Below are 21,788 nucleotides of genomic sequence, written 5' to 3' on the forward strand. Positions count from 1 at the left end.
TATATTAAGAACATAATAAACTAATTAGTACTATGCAAAAATACTATTTAACCCACCTGTTATTGCAAAAGAAAAAAATCAGATTAGTAGTTATTAAAGAAAATTTTATCTATAATAGACAAATGTAGATCTAGGTGGCATAGTGGATAGAGTGTTGGATATGAAGTTAGGAAGATTCATCTTGCCAATTTCAAATCTGATCTCAGAACTCCTAGCTGTGTGACCCTGGCGAAATGATTTAATTGTTTGCCTCAGTTTCCTCATCTGTAAAAATGAGCTGGAGAAGGAAAAGGCCAACAACCCCAGTATCTTTGTCAAGAAAACCCCAAATGGTATGACAAAGAATCAGACAGGATTGAAAAATTATGTAACAACAAAATGCTATACTGAAGTTTTAAAATTTTATCTAGACAATGAAAATTAATATTTAAAACATTTAATTTAATCATAATTATGAAAACAATAGCAATTATTGTTGAATTATTATTCAATTAATGAAATAGTACATATAATATATTAAATGCAACACATAGTAACTTTGTCATTACAAAGGGATTCTGTTTGTCTTTATAACTCATATGTGGACACAAATTATGAATAGTCATTGACAGCTCCTGGTTACTCAACATAGTTTAAGATTCCAGTGAGGATAGAAAAATACACTTTCCCTTCAAAAATCTTACAAGTTTACAACTATATGAAAAGTTAATAAAATATTATAACTAAAGTGCACAGAGATTTCAAAAGTTAAAATCATAACTTAATTCAGGTAATATTTATTGAATATTTAATAGATGTCATTTCATGGAACAGCCATTAATTTCTGTACGATAGTAGCTGAGCATATTCTTCATCCACTTCCTTTTTCTCGTTTAGATTGCTATTTGATCTTTTTTTTTTTTTTTTTTTGATTATAGATTTCACTGATGAGGAAACATTCTATAATTCTGGGACTCATTGTTATTAGCATATTATTAACATCCTTTCTATAGACAGGAATACCTAGAGGAAAAGTATAGTTATGGAGGGGATCTGGAGCAGGGAGATAAGATGTGTTTTATATCTTGATGGCAAAGAACAATTTGAACATGTAGATTTTCAATTAGTCAGAAAATATTTATGAAGCATCTGATATAAAGCAGGCACTGTTATCAATCCCTGGGAGTACAGAGAAAAGTAAAAGTCAGATACTGGTTTCAAGATGTTCATAGTTTGATAATATGAAAAAAAAAGTACAAACAAAATATAGAATAGGTAAAATATAGGCAAGAGAGAAGATAGGTATTAAGGGCAATAAAGAAAGGTTTCTAGTAAAATATACAATTTTACCTGGGGCTTTAAAGTGGAGAGGAAGCAGAGATGGAAAGGGAGAGAATTTTAGTGATAGGTAAATTCTGTAAAAATTCCCAGCATCATGAGATGGAGTATCTTATTCAAGGAACAGCAAGGAGGCTAGACTTACTAGACTGCAAAGTATGTGGAGAAGTAGGAGGAAGTGAGATTATGAAAAACAAATCATTGATTGCCAAACAGAGGATTTTATATTAATCCTGAAGATGATAAGAAGCCAGTAGAATTTAATGAATGAGGAAGGTGAAGTGATCTCATCAGATTTGGACTAGGAAGATCAATTTGATAGCTAAGTAGAGAACAGATTATAGTGGGAAGCAAGACAGTGAGAAAAATCAGAAAAAAGGTGGTACAGGCTCTCACCACTTATACCCAGCTAATATAATCAGAGGAGAAAAATGGATATGTGACAGATGTTACAAGGATAAAATAAAGAAAACTTGACATTGATTGTCTGTGGGGCAGGGTGTTAGTGAGGAATTGAAGAAGACATTCACTGAGCTGCAAAGTGAATAACTAAGAAGGTATTTCTATGCCTAATGATAATAAGAACATTCAGGAGAAGAGAGAGTTTTTTTGAGAAAAAATAATGAATTGATTTGTGAGCATATTTGGTTTAAGATGACTAGTGGACATCTACATCAAGATGTCTTATAAGGCAGTTATTGGTATGAGACTGGAGATTGGAAGAGAGATTAGATCTGAATAAAGAGAAATGAGAATCATTAGCATGACATGACAATTCAATCCAATTATCATTTGATAATTCATAAGCCTAGGAGATAATTAAATTATTACAGAGAGAAAAGAAAAGAAGGAGCCTGACATAGTTTTTTTGAGGATACCCAAGGTTAGTAGAAATGGCTTTGTTGAAACTCTAGGAAAGAAGATTGAAAAGGCTCAGTCAGACTGGTGGGAAAAAATCAGTTGCTAAATTTCATGAAAATCTGGAGAGATTAGGGTATTAAGAACAAGTGGGTGAATAGCAGTATCAAAGGCTGCAAAGAAGTCAAGAGGGATGAGGATTAAGGAGAGACCACTATATTTGATCATTAAAAATTGGTAATTTTCGAGAAAAGTTTCAATTTAAAAAGACAATCAGAAGTTTAAAAGATCAAAAATTTAAAAGAGACTAAGATGAAAGGAAATTACTCTATTTGTAAATACTATTCATAGGGAATTTTGACAGGAAAGAGGTCAGATACAGAAAGAACTTGCCATGAAGGATCAAGTAATTTTTCTAAAGAAAGGGGAGAAATTGGCATGTGCTAATAAAAGATTAAAAAACTTAAGAGAATTCAATTTTAGAAGTATTAAGTGTCCATTCTGTATAAGACATTGTATATATGAGAGTCACAAAAATGAAAATGAATCTATCCATGTATTCAAGGCATGTTTTTTTAATGTGTTTTTCAATGGAGATGGGCAAACAAATTAAAAATAATACATGCTAATTTGTTGTGGTAGATATCATTATTGACTGTGAGTTGCAGAAAAGATTTTCTGTAAGCGGTAATACCTGAGCCTTGAAGAAAACTAAGAATTCCCAGAGGCAAAGGAGGAAAGAATGTATTCTAGAAATGGGGTCTAGTATAAGCAGACACAAATATGGTCCATAAAAAGGACAACTTGGGGGCAGCTAAGTGGTGCAGTGGATAGAGCACCAGCCCTGAATTCAGGAGGACCCCAGTTCAAATCTGGTCTCAGACACTTAACACTTCCTAGCTGTGTGACCCTGGGCAAGTCACTTAACCCCAACCTCAGGGAAAAAAAAAAATGACAACTTGGAGGAAGACTCAGTAGACCAAAATAAATAAATATAAAAATGGATGTAATACTACAAACTTCTAGAAAAAATAATAAATAAAATAACAAATATTTATTAAGTACCTTGCATTAATTGTGCTGATGCTGTATACATATAGACAAAATATAATAGTACTGCTCTTAAAAATGTTTTATTCCCATGGGAAGACAGTATATAAAAATAAAAATATAAACAGGATACATTCTCATAAAATGAATAAAAGTTAATGGGGAAAAATAATGGTAACTCATGAAACAGGAAAAATAGATAGGTATATAAGAAGGTCTTTAAGCTAAGATGTAAAGGAAACAAGATTATAAGAAGTAGAAGAAGAGACCACATTTCCAGGAATGAGGGGATTGCCTGTGCAAAAGCATGTAGGTATTAGAGATAGAGAAAGGAATGTCATCATTTTTTTTCTTTTTAATTTTTTTTATTAATTTTATAATTATAACATTTTTGACAGTACATATACATTGGTAATTTTTTTACAACATTATCCCTTGTACTCCCTTCTTTTCCGAATTTTTCCCCTCCTTCCCTCCGCCCCCTTCCCTAGATGGCAGGCATTCCCATACATATTAAATATGCTATAGTATATCCTAGATACAATATATATGTGCAGAACCAATTTTTTGTTGTTATTGTTGTTGTTGCAAAGGAAGAATTGGATTAGATAACCTGGGAAGAAAAACAAAATGCAAACAGTTTACACTCATTTCCCAGTGTTCCCTCTCTGGGTGTAGCTGATTCTGTCTATCATTGATCAATTGGAACTGGATTAGATCTTCTCTATGTTGAAGATTTCCACTTCCATCAGAATACATCCTCATACAGTATCATTGTTGAAGTGTATAATGATCTCTTAGTTCTGCTTATTTCACTCAACATCAGTTTATGTAAGTCTCCCCAAGCCTCTCTGTATTCATCCTACTGGTCACTTCTTACATAACAATAATAAGGAATGTCATAAATTAGTAATAGCAAAAAAAAACCCTAATATTCCTGGATTTAAGAATATGAAGGACAATGATGCAAAATAATGTAGTATATTAGGTATAGAGGACTCCAATGGTACTCTGGTTGTTGTTCGATTATTTATCTGATTTCCCATGACCCTGTTTGATGTTTTTTTGGCAGAGAAACTAGGAGTGATTTGTCATTTCCTTCTCCAGCTCCTTATACAGATGAGGAAATTGAGGCAAACAGGGATAAGTGACTTACTTATAGTTAGTAAGTATATGAGAACAGAAAGAAAAGGCTTAGTGCTTTATCCACTGTGTCCTCTAGCTGCCCCTCTAATCATATAGGCTGAAGATTTTAAAGTTTGTCCCAGAATTAAGAGAGCCATGGATGATTTTTCAACCTAGGAATGATACGGGCATTCTACGAGAGACTGAGCCATAAATGACTATAATCCAGACGAGGGCTTGTATATATGAATCTGAGAATCAACCATATAAAAAAATTGAACCTATGAACATTTATGGGACCACTAAATTATAATCTGAGAGAAAATAGGAGAACTCAAGGGACAGGCTATGTTTACTTACTGGAAGACATCTAACAGTACTAGATATTCAATTTAATTTTATATTTGTCAAAACCTATAACCATATTTTTGTCCTCATTTGATAAATAAGGAAATGAGAACTGAATAGGGTTAAGTGACTTATCCAAAGTTATACAACTAGAAAGTACATAGGGAAAGTTCATCTAATATCAGGTCTTTTTGACTCTTAAATTATAGGACTCTAATCACAGTGGCACTTGGCTAAAGCTGAAAAAAGAAACTTTCAGAAAAATAGATATAAAATACATCAATAAATTTTATTTTAAAAAGAAAATAGATGCCTATATCTATGGAAATTAAACATGTTTTGAAGAAGGAGAAACATGTTCCTTATCTTATTATTAAGAAATACATTTGGATTTGAATATAGTAGTTTCTATGATATTTAAATACTATTGTGCCTACTTATTTATTTATTGCTTCCCATGAACATGTGGAAAGAGGGGAAGTGAAATTTCATTTTACCCAATTATTATGCATCTAAACTTAATAGAGTACAATAATTTTTACTAAGATCAAAGATGACTCCAAAAACCCAAAATTCCAGTATGGAATGAAGAAGTAAAATCCACTAAACTGCATTCTTTTACTTCTCCATTAGATACTTTTATCAATAGTTCACAAATCCTGCACAGTGAGACTCTAGTCAGTAGTTTTAATTACTGAATAGAAATTGTTATGATAAATTTCACTCCAGTTTTATACAATAAATTGCCATAATGGTATCATTTTTAAATCACTTTTTCTTCTAGAATATATTGAGATAAATACTTCAAATATTTAATCCATTCCCATTTAGAAATGTACTTCTCTACTGTCAGTAAATAGCCAATAATTAAATCTTTACTCTGTTCTAAATGCTGGATGTAAAAATACAAAAAAAGAAAGATTTTTACCTCCAAATAGCTTATATTTTATATCATAATTTTTCCTTTAAAAATATTTTATTTAAAAAAAATAGAATAAGAAAACAAAGAAAAACAGAGAGGGAATATTAAACAAAATAAAACAAAACAAAAGAGAACATTGTCATGTGCCCAGCAGAACATCAGGGAGAATTCAAAATATATAACAACAAATTCCCAGTTCAAAAAAAAATATATATATACACACACATATATATATATATATGTAGAATAAATCGTATTCATGAATGTCCATCTTCACTTATTAAACTGCTCTTATGTTCTCTGCTGCATACCTTTTTTACTTTATTCTTTTTTTTCTTCCACTCATCCCTCCAGACTAAGCTAAGAAAGGATGTATTTATGTAAATATATGTAGACATCTGTCCCCCCCACATACAAATACACATTTTTTTAAATACCTGCTAACTCTTCTTTAATTCTGTTCCTCAACTTATTGCTATTACTTAATCCCCTCCTACCCATGGATCCTGCCCTTGCCCTTGTCTTCTCTCACTTTTTGGGTTCTCCTTCCACCCATGCCTTCTTCCCACTTATTCCTTTATAGATTTTGTAGAGTACTATTTGTAGTATTACCAATTTAACACATTCCCAATGTGAGCATCTTTCCAGAACTATAAGTCCTCCTCTCTCCTCTAATGCCACTGGGTCTATTCCTCTTCTATACTTCATTTGTTTTTGACCACCACCTCCCTTAATCTGTCCTTCCCTTTAACAACCCTTTCCCCCTTTCTGCACCTCATTTGTATAGCATGATTTACCTTAAATTTACCCCAATCTTTCTTTTGAGGGACTCTATTATTGATGTTAATCTTAATTATATAGTAATCATTTCCCATATACAAAACAAACAAACAAACATAATTTGCCTATGTTGAGTTCCTTGAAATTATTAATCTTTGATATTGACTCCTATATGCTAGATTTTCTATTAAGTTTGGGTTTGACTTATAGAAAGTACTGAAAATCAGCAAGTTCATTAAATGTCCATTTTTTCACTCAATGTTATAAATAATTTTGCTGGATATGATATTTTTGGTCACTGGCCTAGTTCTGTTGATTGTCAGTGGGTATGTTTCCAGGATCTATGGTCTTTTTATTGTAGTTGCTAATAAGTTATGCACAATTACAGTTGTAGATCCAGCATATTTGAAGTGTTTTTTTTTTTTTTTTTCTTGTTTCTTGCTAAATTTTCTTTTTTGGGAAAAGAGTTTCCAAAACTCTTTGGGAAGTTTAAAAATTTGGCAATAAAATCCTTATATGTTTTCCTCAAAGGATCTCATTTAGATGATGATTGGTGGATTTTTTTTTCTTTTCTATTTCTGCTTTCCCCTCATGCTCTAAGGACTTCAGGATATTTTTCTTGAATTATTTCTTCCATTATTGTGTTGAGGTTCTTTTTTTGGTCACAGCTTTCAGGCAGTCCAATTATTTTATATTTTCTCTTCTTGATCTGTTCTCCAGATCTGTTATTTCTCTTGTTTCACATTCTGTTCTATTTTTTTCCATTCTTTAGAATCTGTTTTGTTATTTATTGGTCTCATAGCTTTACTGGATTGCCCTTGCCCAATTCTAATTTTCAAAGAGATACTTTTATCTTTGAGATTCTGTATCTTCTTTTCTACTTAGTTAGATTTTTTCCCCATAATCTTCTTGTTTTCTTGGATGATTATTATTTTTTTTACTTTTAACTTTTCCTTAATGTCTCTCATTTGAATATTAAATTCTTTTTTGTTTTCTTCTATAAATTCTCTCTGGGCAAGAAGCCATTTTAATTTACTCTTTGGGGCAGAACCTTTTTTTGTTTCACTGTCCTCCTCTGAAAATGAACCCCAGTTTTCCCTGTTCCCATAATAATTTTATATGGTGGGGTTCTTTCTTTTTAGTTGGTTCATTAAATATATAACTATTAGTGTAAGTACCTCTAATTATGGTGTAAAGGGATGGTGCCTGTAGCTTCACTTGAGCACTTGAGCTCTCTCCTCTGATGTGGAACCCCAAACCAAGAGCTCCACCCTCCAGCAAATGTCTGCAGCCAACAGTGTCCCTGCTCTGCAGCTTCTGCACTCTGGGTGCTAGATCCTTTTCTCTGCCTCTCAGCAGCACAATTGGGCCTGGTGTCCTAAGCAGCTGATATTCACTCAATCTTACTAGACTCAGATCCCTAACTCCACAAGAAATCCAAGAGGGGAAAGTTTCTGTAGTTTCTGCAAGGGTCCTACCAGACCCAGATCACCCCAGGTCTTCCCACTTGGTGCCTATGTGAAGCTAACCCTGAGGTGTTTGCACTTCACACTGGTGAATATCTGTCCTGGGATCTTTCTTCCTAACTTCTCAGACTGCTCCAGGAGGACCCTTCTTCTGTCCCAAGTCTTCTTGATTTTTCACCAGTCTATAATCTCCATGAGGCACACATTTGTTCTATTTGTGGTGGAAATCTGGACAGCTTGAAATTTACCAACCAGCTATGCCATCTTGCCAGAATTCTCCCCAGCTTACACTTGAATGGAGAATACAACCTAAAATGAAGTTGAATAGGAGATGGGAGAGAGAAGGTACCTGCCTTGAGAGCAGCAAGGTGAGAAATTAAGAAATAATTGGCCTAGGCACCCTCCTTAAGTGGATATTCTGGGAGCAACCCTTTACTCTTTAAATAAAAAGTAGCTGGGAGCAGAGGTACTTTCTTGAAAAATAAGTTCCACAGCTGCAGTGATATAACAGGATGCAAATACACATAATCTTTTGTGACTTGAAGATAGCCCTCTAAATCATCCACTGGAATGAAAGTTGCTTATCAGAAATTCATTGTTTCTAGTCACTTTTCTTTTTGCAGCTCCATTGCTTCTTTTTTGGTAGAAATCTTGGCATCAGCCATAGAATATAAAAACATCCAGCTTTTCAGTTCAGCCATTCTATATCCAAAAACCTATATACTTAACACTAAACAAAAACAACTTAAAAGCCAAGCGAACAGGAGGTGCTCCAAATGCCCAGCTGATTGCCTCACTGACAAGATCATAAATGATCATTATGAGATATGACAACTTGGCCCCTGCAATGGCCCTGCGTGACAAAATGAGGCAGATTGCAAAGGAATAATTGCAATTGCCTTGGCCTTGGAGAGAGCAGTGATCTGGGGAGTGTGCAACTGAAAACTGAGAAATATTCCATTTTTGAAAAGATGGTTATATTTAATGAACGGGCCAAAACAAGGCAATAACATTTGTAAAACAAGTACAACAGGCTTAAGAGTCACTAACCTCTACCCAGATTTAAATAGTCCACTTGTTCAAAGAGAACACTGAAAAGACTGCTCTATTCAAGGCCCTATATTCTACAGAAAAACAGCAAAAACAACAACCAATTTAATTCATGCTCCAATTTTTTCTTAGCTTTAAATAATCCAGTAGACTGGAGTACCTCTAATAGTGATAAAATTACTATTATTATCATTATCCTAGATATTTACAATTTCATATTTGTGTGGCAAGGTATTAGTTTCTGAAGTATCTCATTTGAAAAGTTACTGTCAATAATATCATCAATGAAATATTACAGTTATTCATTATTGAATTTAGATTCACAGTACAGCTCTTAAATTATCAAAAAGAAAATGATAAAAGTTATCTAATGTCTTGCTTCATGTTGATTTGCAGAGACAAAAAAAATGAGGACTTCTAAGCATAATACTCATTTCTTCCCTTGTAGATTAGTAGGAATAGACTTTTGCTCAGGTTTTTTTTTTCTGTTAATTTTCAATTGATAATGCAATATTCCAAGATATATCTCATCTTAATTTCTGAAATCTCTTATCCTTATTTGCTCAAAGTTCCAATCATTGTTTACAGATGTGTCTAGAGAGAACTGTGAAATGAAAAACAATGCATCTATCAGAAGGACTTGAGCACATGATAATGAAGGATTTTAAAAGTTAAACAAAACCGTCAATATGACAGCATAAAAGAAAATTTTTCATTCCAACTATCTCTATAATCACTCCTCCAACAATGATTTAAGAAAAACATCAGACTGAAGAATAACCAGAAAAATTGAAGAAGAGGTCATATTGGGCTAGTTTAGAAGCTTAATATCACAAATCCAATTTCCAGGAAAATGAATAGAGCAAGAAGTGTGGAACAGTTCTGAATTTGAATAGAGCAAGAGATCACCTAGAAAGGAGAGTGGAATCAGATTAGAGTCCAAACTTGCATCCAGGTTCCTCTTAGAAAGAATAGCATAGGGTCCCTGAGATAATAAAAGTCCCCATTTTTCACATGAGGAAACTAAGCCTGAGAGAGATCAAAGAATTTGCTTAAAACTATTACCTAACTCATAACAGATATTACTAGAATTTGAAACTGGTCCACTTCATAAGGTTTTAATGAGGATCAAATAACAGTATATTTAAAAATCATAAAGCATCAAATAAATGTAAGATGGTGCCGTTGCTTCTGATATTGACGATTATGATAAAATTAACAGGAACAATTGTGAAGTTGCAAAGCACTTGCTTATACAAAATATCTCAATTGATTTTCATAAACTAAGGATCAGAAGAATTGAGTGATTGTCTACTATGATCATCTAGCTACTATCCAATGCTAAACCTGCTTCTAAACCAATACTAAACACTGGGAAGAAAATATCAAACATTCACAAAGCATTTGTAGAATATTTCTACAAAATATTTTGTGCTTTTCATATTTTGATTCCAATTTATAATTTTAAAACCAATAACAAGGAATTTCAAAGGAAAATGAAAATGAAGGCTGTTATCAGGAAAACAGATGATAAGGAAAAAAAAAAAAGATAAATTTCCATGTAGCAAGAGTATGGGATAGCCAGGGTGCAGCTGGTGTGGACAGCTGATATCCTTGTGATATCAGGAAAGAAACAATTCCTCCAGGATCTTGCAGAGAACTCCCCCCACCCTGAACTTATGCGAGGACATGATAAAATGTAGCACTAGATGAAAAGGCACATATGAATTAGGATTTGCTAAAGCTGCTATTTGTTCTTTGTTCTTGAAGAGGACCATGACATCAGGGACTGTAGCGAGCTGTCGTCTCTAGAAGCTGCTGGATCGCTCTCTGGGAAGAGATCTGCTGTGTCTACTCAAATCTCTCAGACAGATTCTTCTTCCTGTAGTGAACCGTTGTCTCCAGGCAGTTGCTGTTAACTCTTGTCCTTAGAAGTGACTTCCCTTCCTGCAGAGAGCCCCGTCAGGCCTGATGTAATGCAGAGACCCTCTTCTTGAATCCTGGCTCTGAATCTCCTCCAGCTCTTATCCTTCTCCAGGCCGATCTGCTCTCTGGGCCCAATGCTGTCTCTTTTATCCTCCCAGAGAATGGGCGTGGGATAATGCAAGGGCTTCTGGGAAGAACCACTTCAGCCAATGGGCTTGCTCCTTCTATCAAGTCAACCTGAGTTCTCACCTTGTAATTGTCCAGAAAACCTGAATTCTCACCTTGTCACTGTCCAGACAACCTGAGTTCTCACTTAGTAATCCTAACATCTCCCCCTTTCTTTTGATTTAGAACATAGGACAGTCATGACCTTGAAACATAAATCCATCAATATGAGAAGTATTACACATAATTACATAAATTACATAAGCACATAGTAACATAGTAACATAATACATGCTAGAAGTATATGACAAATAACATAATCAAATAATCATAAATTGAAAATTTATAAATGTCCATAAGTCCATTGTCCATTAGTCTCATCTTGTGTGAGGAAGTCCAATGATTCCTGCTGGTTTTAAAGTTCTTTAACAGTCTTCTTATTATCCATGCTCTTTCAGAGTCAGATGTTTCTTAGATCTTCTCCTTTATTTTGATGTCTTTCTCTTTTTCTGTCTCTCTCTGATGGATAAGGCGAATATGACTCGTTGGCACCCATCTGATTCCTTCTCCTGCTGAAGAAATACAAGCAAACCCTCTCCCCCAGGCAGTTAACCTGTCTGGTCCCTTCCATTCACCACTTTCTGGATCTCTCCACATCACCTGGCGATTATCTAAGGACAGTGGAGATGCTCGCACTGGACACTGCCCTTCTGGTGGGTTATAAAACCTGTCTGCCGGAGCCAGTGCATCTTTGTCAAAAATTAGAAAATTAATGGTATAGAGAACTAAATTTAGAAGTTCCCTAGGGCTACCTGTGGCTCCCCCTTTCTTTTGTTTTTGGAGGAGTGTCTTAATATCTCTGTTTCTTCTCTCTACTATTGCCTGCCTTTGAGGATTAAAGGGTATGCCCGTGGTATGTAAAATCTTATACTGTGCACAAAAGTGTGTAAAATGTTTGGACGTATATGCAGGTCCATTGTCTGTTTTTATTGCTTGTGGCACACCCATAATTGCAAAAGCTTGTATAAGGAATTCAGTGACCACTCGGGCTGTCTCTTTTGCTGCTGGCATTGCAAATGTGAATCCTGAAAAGGTGTCTACCACGACATGAATAAAAGTTAGACGACCAAAAGATTTATAATGGGTCACATCCATTTGCCAGATTTCATTGGGTCTCAAACCACGAGGATTCTTCCCTGGAGGGAGTGTAGGAGCGTGGAAAGGAAGACAAGCTGTACAGCTTTTTACTATGCTCCTAGCTTCCTCTCTTGTGATTCCAAATTGTAAATGTAAAGCTCGAGCAGCCTGATGATATTTAGAATGAGATTCTTGTGCTTCCTGAAATAAAGGACTACTGGCTAACATGGTTAGAAGGCTATCTGCCTTTGAATTTCCATCAAAAATGGGACCTGGAAGTCCACTATGTGAGTGGACATGCAAGATATAAATCTTGCCTGGATGTTTTCTCACTTGCTCTTGAAGTTCCTTAAAGAGCTGATAAATATTGGAGGCTGCAAATTTTATTTGGGCTGTGGCAATTCTTTGTACTACACCTACTGAATAGGCTGAATCAGTAATTATATTTACATCTCCTGGGTAATAAGTAAGAGCTAGCATGATAGCAAATAATTCATTCTGTTGAGTGGACTGAAAAGGAGTCCTGACTACTCTCTTTATGGTTAAATCATGAGAGTATACAGCACAAATATTTTCTTTGGAGGCGTCTGTAAAGATTGTTGGTCCTTTAAGAGGAACCTTAGAAACCTTTTCTTCAAAAATCCATTGCCAATTATGTAGTAGCCGGGTAATCTTTAATGGAGATCCATGTGCAAAATTTGGAGCAGTGGCCAATAAAATTTGCCATTCTGGGATGGTCTCACAGCATACATTAATTTGTGCGTTAGTATAGAATGTGTATATTTTTTCAGGACTTATTCCAGATAATTGTGTTACTCTCTTAATAGCCTTTAATAAAATCCTAGCCACAAGCACTGGGTAAGGTGTAAGGCTTTGTTCTGGTTGTGCTGGGAGGTTCACCCACTCAATCACTCTGTCTCCTTGATGAAGGACTGCTGTGGGTGCCTCTTTTGTAGCAAAAACTGATATTTCCAAGGGTTTTTGAGTGACTCTTTCAACCACATTGGATAAAGCCAGTTCAACTTCTCTCAAAGCCTTTTGTGCTTCTTTTGTAAGCTGGCGTGGTGAATTTAAAGCACTGTCTCCCCTTAAAATGTCATATAGAGGTTGTAGTTGATTGGTAGTTAAGCCTAACACTGGACGCATCCATTGGATATCTCCTATTAATTTTTGAAAGTCATTTAAGGTGTTCAACTTCTCTGTTCTTAAAGAAAGCTTTTGTACTGTGAGTGTCTTAGGATATACTTCATATCCTAAATATTGAAAAGGAGCATGTCTTTGAATTTTTTCTGTAGCTATATGCAGTTTGTAGTACTTTGTTTCCATGGTCTTTTGTAGACATGCTTCTAACATTTGTTCCTCAGGTGCACATCCCAAAATATCATCCATATAATGTAACAATATTACTTTTGGAAAGGCTTTTCTTACTGGAGCAAGAGCAGCTGCAACATACATTTGGCACATAGTAGGGCTGTTTTTCATTCCCTGTGGCAAAACTGTCCATTCATATCTTTTATAAGGCTCGGCCAAATTAACACTAGGCACTGAAAAAGCAAATCTTTTCATATCCTCCTTATCTAGAGGAATAGAATAGAAACAATCCTTAATGTCTATAACCCATAGAGGCCATTCTCTTTGCAACTGAGTAGGAGATGGAAGTCCAGGCTGAAGAGTTCCCATAGTTTCCATCTGTTCATTTACTCTTCTTAGATCAGTTATCATCCTTCATTTTCCAGATTTCTTTTTCACCACAAATACTGGGGAATTCCAAGGACTTAGAGAAGGCCGCAAGTGTCCTTGGTCAAGTTGTTCTTGCACTATGTCTAATAAGGCCTGAATTTTATCACTTCTTAAGGGCCACTGTTCTACCCACACTGGTGAATCAGTCTTCCACTGAATAGGAACTGGTGAAAGTACAGGTAGGCCTTCAACAGCAGCCCTGCCTAAAAAGCTGAAGTGCTTATTTGTAATCCTATCTGCTGTAAAATGTCTCTTCCCCACAGATTGATGGGGATTTTTTTCAACCACAAAAGGAGTAAAAGCTCCTGTTTCTCCTTCAAATACCCATCTCAAAGGCCTTGCACTAACTTCTGCTGCTATTGATCCTCCCACCCCAGACATATAGGTGTCTGCTTTAATCTTTGGCCAGTGACCGGGCCAATTGGCACCTCTAATAACTGTACGATCTGCACCCGTGTCTACCAATCCTTCAAATGGTATCCCGTTTATATAAATAGTAAGCATAGGTCGGTCAGCTGTCACAGCTGCTGTCCAATATATTCCTGGATTTTGTTCATTGGAGTCAAAATCTAGACGACTATCACGAGGTTGCTTATTAGGGGTATGTAACAATAAGCCTGATGCTACTACTTCTCCTGGTTGATAAATCACACGTTGTCTGCCTGTGTTAGTGACTGGGATATTAGATACACATTCTCCAGTCTCCCACATCAGTGTATGGATAGACACTGTTTTGTAGGCACTCTCAGAAGGTGAAATGATCAAGCCTACTGTGCCTGGAGGCAAAGGATCCATAGGCTCAACAGGAACAGATTTCACTTCTCCAGGGAGTATCTCGGTAGTCTCTACTGCACACAACTCTATTTTTCCTAATTTCAATCCCTTTCTTCCATCTGATTGCCTTTTGGCTGATTGATCATGTCTTAAAATTCTCTGGATGTAACCTCGGCTGCCATCATGCCCCACTTGGGGGGCTGAAGCTGGGCCCCACCTGTCATTTCCCTGGGTCAATCTACATTCGGAGGCCCAGTGGAGGCCCTTGTGACATTTTGGACATGGAGTTTTAGGTCTTCTCTCACCCTGTCTTCTCACTGTATCTCCATATCTACACTGAGCTCTTAGATGCCCAATTTTTCCACATTGAAAACATCGCCGAGTTGCTCTAGAAGGCCCTTGCCAGGAGGGACCCTGTCTTTCCACATTCATCATTGTCTGGGTGTAAAAAGCATTTGTTCCCACTGTAGCACAGCGTCTTATGATCTCCTCTAAAGGAGCATCTTTGTCTAATCCCCATATAATTCTTTTGCAAATCTCATTGGCATTTTCCTTAGCCAGATGTCTGGTCATTATTTCTGTAGCTGAATTTTCTCCAATAGTTCTTTTGACAGCAGTTTGCAAACGTCCCACAAAATCTGCAAAAGGTTCATTGGGACCTTGCTGTATTTTAGTGAAAGCCTCTCCACGATCTTTCTGTCCAGGAAGGACACCCCAAGCTTTTATTGCAGCCTTAGCAATTTGTTCATATATTGTCATGGTATAATTAATCTGTTCCGAATTCTCTCCATACTGACCTTCACCAGCTAAGTGCTCAAAAGTGAATTGTGTGTTAACTCCTATTTCCAAATTGCATCTGACTTGAATTTTACATAATTCATGAAATTCCGCAAGCCATAATAAATTTTCTCCAGGTTCCAGACATGTCCTTGCTATGGATTTCCAATCATTCGGGGTTAGGACTTCATAAGACAAACCATCTAGTAACATTTTGACATAAGCTGATGTAGCCCCATAAAGGGTACAACCTTTTTTCAAATCCTTAATTTTATTCAAATCTAAAGGTGCATATCTTCTCCTTTTTTTACCTACAGAGTCAATCTCTTCAATCACAGGATATGCATGTATAAAATCACTTATATCCTGTCCTTCTCTCTTAGCTTTAACCAATGCTTTTTCTAATCTTGTCATAGGCTTAGGCTGCTTCACAGGCAATTCTGTTTGTGTTTCTGCCTCTTCCCCTCTTTCTTCCTCCATCTCTGAAGGTGGGGTTGATGTGGGCCTGTCAATAATCTGTTCTCTAATCAGGGTTGAAGCTTCTTCAAGAGAATCATACCATAATTCCTCATTTAAATCCTCTTGGTCTAGGGAAAGATCTTGATCTTTCCTTTTTTCCTCACACTTCCTCCTCTGTTCATTTTTAGAACTTTTCCTTCTCCTACAACTTGCTTGATAGTTTAAGGCTAATTGAACTATGTTGTAGATATAAAATACTTCTGCAGAAATTGAACGAGGCCCATTTTTTGCTTGAAATTCTTTCATTTCATATCCCACTAGCTTCCATTTATCTACATTTATCTTTTCTTCCTCTAAGAACCAAGGGGATGTGCGTCTTAATGCAGCCAAGAGTTTAGCAATCTGTACCCAGGTTACAAGTAAACTCTGTTCCTCAATTATCTTGATTATACTCTCTATAGTACCACTCCTGAATGGGGGTGGAGCTGAGGTTGCTTCTGGGGCTGGGGTTGAGTCGGCTGAGGTCTAGCTAACATGTGCCCCATTTCAGCTATAAGAGATTCCTGGTTTAGCCCTTAACAAGTTAAGTTCCTTATTTATCTATTAGCACGCTCACTTAATCTTTAACAAAGTTTCCTCGTTACTCACGGTTCTGGGTCAGAGAGACTGAGATCTGGATGGGAGGCTTTTCCACTGGAATCAGGACCGTGTCTGTCCCTGTTCGGGTGCCAAATTGCGAAGGTCTGGTCTAGCTCCTCTTGTCAGGATAAGCAAAAGTCCTTGCCCCACGTTGGGCGCCAACTGTAGCGAGCTGTCATCTCTAGAAGCTGCTGGATCGCTCTCTGGGAAGAGATCTGCTGTGTCTACTCAAATCTCTCAGACAGATTCTTCTTCCTGTAGTGAACCGTTGTCTCCAGGCAGTTGCTGTTAACTCTTGTCCTTAGAAGTGACTTCCCTTCCTGCAGAGAGCCCCGTCAGGCCTGATGTAATGCAGAGACCCTCTTCTTGAATCCTGGCTCTGAATCTCCTCCAGCTCTTATCCTTCTCCAGGCCGATCTGCTCTCTGGGCCCAATGCTGTCTCTTTTATCCTCCCAGAGAATGGGCGTGGGATAATGCAAGGGCTTCTGGGAAGAACCACTTCAGCCAATGGGCTTGCTCCTTCTATCAAGTCAACCTGAGTTCTCACCTTGTAATTGTCCAGAAAACCTGAATTCTCACCTTGTCACTGTCCAGACAACCTGAGTTCTCACTTAGTAATCCTAACAAGGGACCATGACATGCAAGTGATTTTGATTTCACTGAGGGAGAACTTTGCAGGGCTACCTGCTTCACTTTCTCCTCAGAGCCATCTGAGTCCAGTGACCAGCTATAGATTAGGACAACTAATTGGTTCAGTGACTGTAAGTAGCAATCATTTTTTGTTTGGCCAGAAACATTATCTTCCCCTCACAGATTTATTTGTTTGTTTGTTTGTTTGTTTAATTATTTATTTATTTAATATTTTAGACTAGGTTAAAAAGGTCATTCTTTGCCTCAACTGCCACCTAGCCTTAAATCCTGAATGGACATTGCCTCAGTCAAACTGAGACCTGTTAAAGCTTTAGCTTAAAATGGCCAGTCTCCCACTGCATCCAGGGCCATCTCCAGTCATCTTTATCTCTGGACTCAGATGGCTCTGGAGGAAAAAATGAGGCAGATGACCTTGCTCAGCCCTCCACCACTGAAATCCTATTCACTTGCATGTCATGGAATAACCTCCTTGATATAATGGTCCTCTTAAAGAACAAAGGACAAACAACAACATTAAGATCTGCAATGATGAGCAGGCCAAGATGGCGGAGAAGAAACACACGACTCTGTGAACGTCCTCACTCCCTCACAACCAATTAGATAAATTGAGCCTCAAAATAAGCCCAGGACTGATAGATACCACAAGGACTGGAAGCACGACTTACCAGCTGAAGAGAATCTGGAGTTTCAACAGAAAAGGCCAGTTCCCAGGGGAGGAAGAAGAGAGGCCAGCACAGATGGCTGGGTGCTAGCATACAGCGCTGATCGCGCTGGGAAGGGCTCTGGGATCAGAGAAGCCACTGAGATAAAGGAATCTGGCACAGACTATTAGCTCTTCTCTGCTAATTATTTAGCAGTTCAGAAGAGAAAGCTGAAATACTTTAAAAACTCAGATTGGATTTTCCCCAGATCCTGGAGGTGACTCAGCAGATCTCGGCACCAGGAGGCGTGACCTCAGCTACCTCCTGAGAATAGTTAAGAGATTGACAAGTGGGTGGACAAGGCCCAAGGCAACACACACTGCCTAGCTTAGCTGGAGGGAGTGGAACTCAGCTCCAGGAAGTCCCAGAGAAGCGGAACCTTTGAACTAGGGACCTCGGTTTCTGGCAAACACTTCCAGTTTGAGCACAGGGGCTTTTCACGTCACCTGCTGCAGACATCCACGCCCCACCGGGACACACAGGCTAGGCTTTGTGCCGTATTTACTGTTCAGTCTCAAACCTCAGGGAAGCCACTAAAACACAGCGCCCTCGGGGCACAGCAGCACTAATCACTTCTGAGGCACTTCCAGGGAGGGGGTGGGGAACTCTCTCCCAGAGCTCTATCTTAGCTCAGGCGCAGGAGCCGCTGCATCCATCCAGTCTGGGAGGAAGCTGGTAAAGAAATAAATAAATAATTTCCTACCCCAGGGACAGACCCCAAAAGATTTTTTAAATATGAGCAGAAAAGCCAGAAAAACCATAGATTCCTACTACACAGAGAAAGAGCGGGTATCCAACCCTGAGGAAGTTAACAGCAAAGAATCAGCAGATAACAACCTAAAGGGGAACGATTCCTGCCCCCCATCACATAACTCTCTCCTAGAAGAGACTCTTAAAAAATTAAGGGAGTTTGAAGAAAAATGGGGAAAGGAAAGGGAAGCTATGATAGAGAATAACAACATCCTGAAATTGGAGTTGGAAAAAATAAAGAATTCACAAAAGATGCAGGGAAACAAAATTTATGAATTAGAAAAGGTTGAAAAAAACACAGGAAAGTAGGATTTCTGAATTGGAAAAGATAAAAAAGTCTCAAGAAAATAGAATTTCTGAATGGAAAAAGAAAATAATTCTCAAAAAAAATTAGGGAAATGGAAAAAAATTCAATAGAGCAAAAGAATTCATTTAAAAACGAAATTGGGCATTTACAAAAAGAACTAAAAACTGTGAAAGAAGAAAATAACTCCTTAAAAGTCAGGATGGAACAAATAGAAATGAATGATTCACAGAGAACCCAAGAATCAGTCAAACAAAACAAAAAAAAATGAGAATCTGGAGAACAACGTCAAATACTTACTGGGAAAATCTATAGACCTGGAAAATAGATCTAGGAGAGATAATCTGTGGATCATTGGACTTCCCGAAAACTATGACCAAAAAAAGAGCCTAGATTCTATTTTACAGGAAATTATCAAAGAGAACTGTCCAGAGATAATAGAAACAGAAGGGAAAGTAGATGTGGAAAGAATTCATCGAACTCCTTCTGAAATAGACCCTAAAAAAAGAACACCACGGAATATTGTGGCTAAGCTGCAGAATTACCACACAAAGGAGAAAATCCTGCAAGCAGCTAGAAAACAACAATTTAAATACCAAGGTGCCACAATAAGGGTCACCCAAGATCTGGCTGCCTCCACATTAAAAGATAGAATGGCCTGAAACCTGATATTCCATAAGGCAAAAGATCAAGGACTGCAACCAAGAATGAACTATCCAGCTAAGTTCAGCATCTTTTTCCATGGAAGAAGATGGTCATTCAATGAAACAGAGGAATTCTATATGTTTCTAAGAAAAAAACCAGACTTAAACAAAAAATTTGATCTACATCCACAAGACTGAAGAGAAACAGAAAAAGGTACACAGAACCCTTGAGAACTGTAACTCTGTTGTGGGTATATAAAAAGTACTCAAGGATAATTGGATTTTACTGATATAAAAGAAAAAAAGGGGGGGTGTAGTAAAGGGAAGGAGGTCGGTTCAGAAAAAGGGGAAGGAATGATAAAAAGAGGGAAACTACATCCCAGGAAGAGGCATAGAAAATACACCATATTTGAGGGAACTTAGTGAGGGGGAGAATCATTGTGTGAATCTTACTCTCATCAGGAGAGGCTCAAAGAGCAAATAATTAACATATTTGTTTTTCAGAGAATTTTCTCTCACCTCATTAAAAGGGGGGAGAGGAAAAGGGAAAAGGAAAAGGAGAATAAGTGAAGGGACTTGGAGGGAGGGGGGAGGGATCCTAAAAAAAAAAAAAAAAAAAGAGGGAGGGTTGCGCGTCACAAGGGGGGGTCTGTAAATTAAATATCGGGGAGGGGGATCAGGGGGGTCAAGGGAAAAAAGCATAATCTGGGGATAATACGATGGCAGGAAATACAGAATTAGTAATTTTAACTGTAAATGTAAATGGGATGAGCGATCCCATCAAACGGAGACGGATAGCAGATTGGATCAAAAAGCAGAACCCTACAATATGTTGTCTACAGGAAACACACTTAAAGCAGGGAGATACATACAGAGTAAAGGTAAAAGGTTGGAACAGAGCCTATTATGCTTCAGGTAAAGCCAAAAAAGCAGGGGTAGCTATCCTTATCTCAGATCAAGCAAAAGCAGAAGTAGATCTTGTTAAAAAAGATAAGGAAGGAAACTATATCCTGCTGAAAGGTAGCATAAATAATGAAGCCATATCAATACTAAACATATATGCACCAAGTGGTATAGCATCTAACTTTCTAAAGGAAAAGTTAAGAGAATTGCAAGAAGAAATAGACAGTAAAACTATAATAGTGGGAGATCTCAACCTTGCACTCTCAGATTTAGACAAATCAAACCACAAAACAAACAAGAAAGAAATTTAAAAAGTAAATAGAACATTAGAAAAACTAGGTATGATAGACCTTTGGAGAAAACTGAATGGCAATAGAAAGGAATATACTTTCTTCTCAGCAGTTCATGGATCCTATACAAAAATAGACCATATATTAGGACATAAAGATCTCAAAATTAAATGTAGGAAGGCAGAAATAATAAATGCCTTCTTCTCAGATCACAATGCAATAAAAGCTACATTCAGTAAAAAGTTAGGGGTAAATAGACCAAAAAGTAATTGGAAACTGAATAATCTCATCTTAAAGAATGACTGGGTGAAAGAGCAAATTATAGAAACAATTAACAATTTCTCCCAAGATAATGACAATGATGAGACATCATATCAAAATCTTTGGGATGCAGCTAAAGCAGTAATAAGGGGAAATTTTATATCTTTAGAGGCTTATTTGAAGAAAATAGAGAAAGAGAAGATTAACGAATTGGGCTTACAACTTAAAAGGCTAGAAAAAGACCAAATTATAAACCCCCAACCAAAAATTAAACTTGAAATACAAAAATTAAAAGGAGAAATCAATAAAATTGAAAGTAAAAAAAACTATTGAATTAATAAATAAAACCAAGAGTTGGTTTTATGAAAAAGCCAATAAAATAGATAAGCCTTTGGTAAATTTGATCAAAAAAAAGAAAGAGGAAAATCAAATTGATAGTCTTACAAATGAAAAGGGGGATCTTTCCACCAATGAAGAGGAAATTAGAGAAATAATAAGGAGTTACTTTGCCCAACTTTATGCCAATAAATTTGATAATTTAAGTGAAATGGATGACTTCCTCCAAAAATATAGGCTCCCTAGATTAACAGAGGAGGAGATAAATTGCTTAAATAGTCCCATTTCAGAAAAAGAAATAGAACAAGCTATTAATCAACTCTCCAGGAAAAAATCCCCAGGGCCAGATGGATTCACATGTGAATTCTACCAAATATTAAAAGAACAATTAGTCCCAATGTTATATAAATTATT

The 21,788-nt window shown here is 36.8% G+C and overlaps 1 protein-coding gene across 3 annotated transcripts in view; it reads right to left on the reverse strand.

The window, feature by feature from the left end:
* Window positions 1-21,788, reverse strand: part of LRP1B (LDL receptor related protein 1B) — a 2,473,587-nt gene that overhangs the window by 393,347 nt on the left and 2,058,452 nt on the right. The window lies entirely within an intron of this gene.

The sequence above is a fragment of the Sminthopsis crassicaudata genome, chromosome 3, assembly GCF_048593235.1.
Source record: "Sminthopsis crassicaudata isolate SCR6 chromosome 3, ASM4859323v1, whole genome shotgun sequence".
Classification (NCBI taxonomy): Eukaryota; Metazoa; Chordata; class Mammalia; order Dasyuromorphia; family Dasyuridae; genus Sminthopsis; species Sminthopsis crassicaudata.